Genomic DNA, 3,401 nt, shown 5'->3' with positions numbered 1-3,401 from the left:
CTTGCCACCTTTTTCCTTGGTTTTTAACCAGAGTTTTTCTGATCAACTTGAAGATTAGTTAAGCCAGTTAACAGCAGGATACCTTGTGTCATGCTTGACAATTGTAGTATAGAAAGGAAGAGGGTATCCCAGACGAAATTGGGGTGCTCTGCACATGAGATGGGAACAGGGGCTTCAGTGTGGTTTGTGCAGTGCCTGTCTGCAAGGGGTTCCTGCTAGCGTTTTGGGAGTCTTGCCTGTGCTGGGCTACTTTGAGTAAAGTGCTCACCAGCCCTATTGCCTCAATAAACAGCTTCAGTAAGGAGTGAATTTCCTTAAGTGTGAACCTAACAACATACTGTGAGTTCTATCTTGGTTACATACGAGGCTCTTTCACTTCGTTATCCAGCTAAATCACTTGAGAAAAGAAAAAAAAAGCACGGATGCTCTCTTGTGGACCAGTCTTCCTGTGTTTCCCCATTACCTCTAAGACTAGGTACAGACATCCCGAGCAAGAGCCAGATGCATCCATTTCCACTTGACCAGCTCTCCTGTGTGCTTCAGCTCTTTGAAGATGGTAACATTTCTTTCCTGTCCAGGTAGTTCATTTCCTGTTTTTCTGGCTTCAGTTGGGAATTGGTTGCTCTAACTTGGCATCCCCAGGCTGGATTATTCAGCACTTTGATTATCTCAGGTGACATTTTATGGTTATTGTAACATCTCAAATTGAATTGCCTGTTTTCTTCTCCCAGACTGAACTTTTCTCACACCCTTGTGTAATTTGTTAAAATGCAGACTAAAGCCTCCCCATTGCTGATGCCAATCATCTTCAGCTTCCTTCCTGACCAGTCTTTCTGCTTTCCTACCTTCTTTTCTTTAAGCAGCACTCAGATGTCCCTGGGGCTGCCTCCCTGTTGGCTCCCTGACCTTTAGTCTGGGATCTCCATGAGCTCCAGGGTCATCCTGCCTCACAGCTAAATATTGGGTAAATAGTTTGTATTTAAGGAATAATGAAGGGGAAAAAACTGCATGTTCTGTACAGGTGCACTATTTTCCTCCAAGTATTTTTTTTGGATGTATTTATTTACTCAAAGGAGTTTCACAGAAGGCAGAGAAAGAGAAGGGGAAGAGGGTCTTCCATCCACTGGTTCACTCCCCAGTGGCTGGAACTGAGCCTGTCTGAAGCCAGGAGCCTCATCTGGGTCTCCCACGTGGGTGCAGGGGCCCAAGCGTTAGGCCATCTTCTGCTGTTCCAGGTGCATTAGCAGGGAGCTGGTTTGGGAGTAGAACATCTGGGACTTAAACTGAAAGGAGCCAAGAGCCACCATAAAAAAAATGGGGCTCTTGAGACATACCGTTCCAGAGACGGCCTTGGGAAATGGGGAGTAAACCGGTTCACAGAGAAAGCAGTCAGCTACTAACCAGAGATACACAGAACACCTGCCTTGTAGATAAGCCCCTTCCCTACGCTTGCTCAAGGTTAACAAAGAAAGCTGCAAGGCACGTAGCAACCTATTCCTCTCTCCTAGAGACCCCCTCCCCTAATGTATCCCTTTGACCTAGTACTTTTCCACGGACATTACCACTTTTAGACTGCCATACAAGGCCCGCTACTGAAAATTATCCAATGAACTTACGCCAGCCTATAATATGTTAATTTTGTGGTTTTGCCCTTTAAAAGCTGTGTGAGATAGCTGCTCGGGGCTCCTCTCACTTGCTTGCTGCTTGCAGCAGTAGGGGGCCCATTTGTACAAATGAAATAAAATTACCTCCTGTTCTATTGCATCGTCTGGTCTGGAGTCTGTGTTTCTGGGGTCGTCACAAGAGGACACCGCTTTTGGGGTCCTACATTTGGGGGCTCGTCCGGGATTTGGGGGACCCCAGACTCCCACACTCCATCGGCCAGACGGAGGTAAGTTTGCTTACTTGTGTATCATTGTAACTGTGGTTTGTACTGTTTGTCCTTGTCTGCCAGGATGATGTGGAATCCGTCCTGGGGCGCCTGTACAGGCTCAGTACTGACTGGACCGAAGGGGGAGACAGACGTGTCCTGAGGCCCCTGGTCCAACCCTGGAGGACGCTCCAGTGGTGGTCTGGGAAGGAGGGAAAGAGGGCGTTTCCCTTCTTCCAGGGGAGAGCCTGGCCAAACGGCCGCTCCCTTCTGAAATTTTGGTTTTGGTTTTGTCTCAGTCTGTTGCTGCGCGGCTTGTGATTTCAGACGTGTCCTGAGACCCCTGGTTCAACCCTGGAGAACACTCCAGTGGTGGTCTGGGAAGGAGGGAAAGAAGGAATTTCCTTTCTTCCAGGGGAGAGCCTGGCCAGACTGCCGCTCCCTTCTGATAGTTTCAGTTTTGTCTCGGTCTGTTGCTGCGCGGCTTGTGATTTGTGTTCTGTGTGTCACTGTTTTTGTTGTCCTTTATCTCTTACTGTCTCCCCCATCTGTTTTTATTGTTGTGTTTGATTGCTAGATGTATACTTGTATGAAAAATGTGTATTGTATTCTTATAATGTGTTAATTATGTCTACCTCTCAATGCAACTCTAGGGCCAAATGTAAGGACAAATTTTTGGGCTGGAGAGGCTTGTACCTAGATTTGGCTCTGGTAACCAAGAAACTTTGCTGCCGAATGACCTTCTCCTGCTCTTTGGGAGCCTGGCCAGTTCCCGGGGAGGAGGATAAAGGAATGTTTTCTGATAAACAGGTGGGCATGCTTCATGTCTCGGCTCTCTGGCCAAGACCCGAGATGGGACGCACTGCTTGCCTAAAATCTTGGCAATGAGCCACCCTTGTCCTTGGAGGCTTTAGGGGGGAGCCGGAGCAAGCCTCTGTTGCTGCTGTTTCATCCTGGGGAAACACGCAGTCAAGCTGAATGTTAAATATGCCCGTAATGATTACATGATCAATTGGCTACTGTGATTGAGGTGTTCTGTGACAGTCCCTTTAATGAAAAATTAACAAAATGGATTAATAACAGGACATTCAGGACCTGACGCTCTGCTTGGTATGTCATTACAAAAATCATCAAGGAGGGCTATGCCTGATAAATGAGGGTGCTATAAATGTGGGCAACAGGGACATGTACAAAAATTGTCCAGAAGTCAAAAATCAAAATAAGGCTCTTCCTGGGATTTGCTTCCAGTGCTAAAGGGAAAGGCATTGGGCCAATAAGTGTCACTCCAAAACTGATAAAAAAAGGTAATTCATTAAAAAACAGAGTTCAGGAAACTGGAAGCGGGGCCAGCCTCAGGCCCTCCCTACAGGGATCAGTGGACCATCTTGCTATAGTATCATTAAAGCAATGGAGCCATGTTTATTGCAACATTCTGTTAATCTATGCTCCTTTACCATCTTTCCTGTAAATAATTTTAGTGTGCACTACAAGGCTTGCAGCGTATTTCTTGCAGATTAAAAGTAACTAAGTC

At 46.6% G+C, this 3,401-nt stretch overlaps 1 protein-coding gene across 14 annotated transcripts in view; it reads left to right on the top strand.

Moving 5' to 3' along the window:
- The window catches only part of LOC100342241 (WW domain-containing adapter protein with coiled-coil), a 100,555-nt gene that overhangs the window by 35,960 nt on the left and 61,194 nt on the right, over positions 1-3,401 (top strand). The gene's annotated exons all lie outside the window — the stretch shown is intronic.

The sequence above is a fragment of the Oryctolagus cuniculus genome, chromosome 13 (genome assembly GCF_964237555.1).
Source record: "Oryctolagus cuniculus chromosome 13, mOryCun1.1, whole genome shotgun sequence".
Taxonomy (NCBI): Eukaryota; Metazoa; Chordata; class Mammalia; order Lagomorpha; family Leporidae; genus Oryctolagus; species Oryctolagus cuniculus.
The sequence above is the reverse complement of the archived record's forward strand: the minus strand, read 5'-3'. Positions and strand labels throughout refer to the sequence as shown.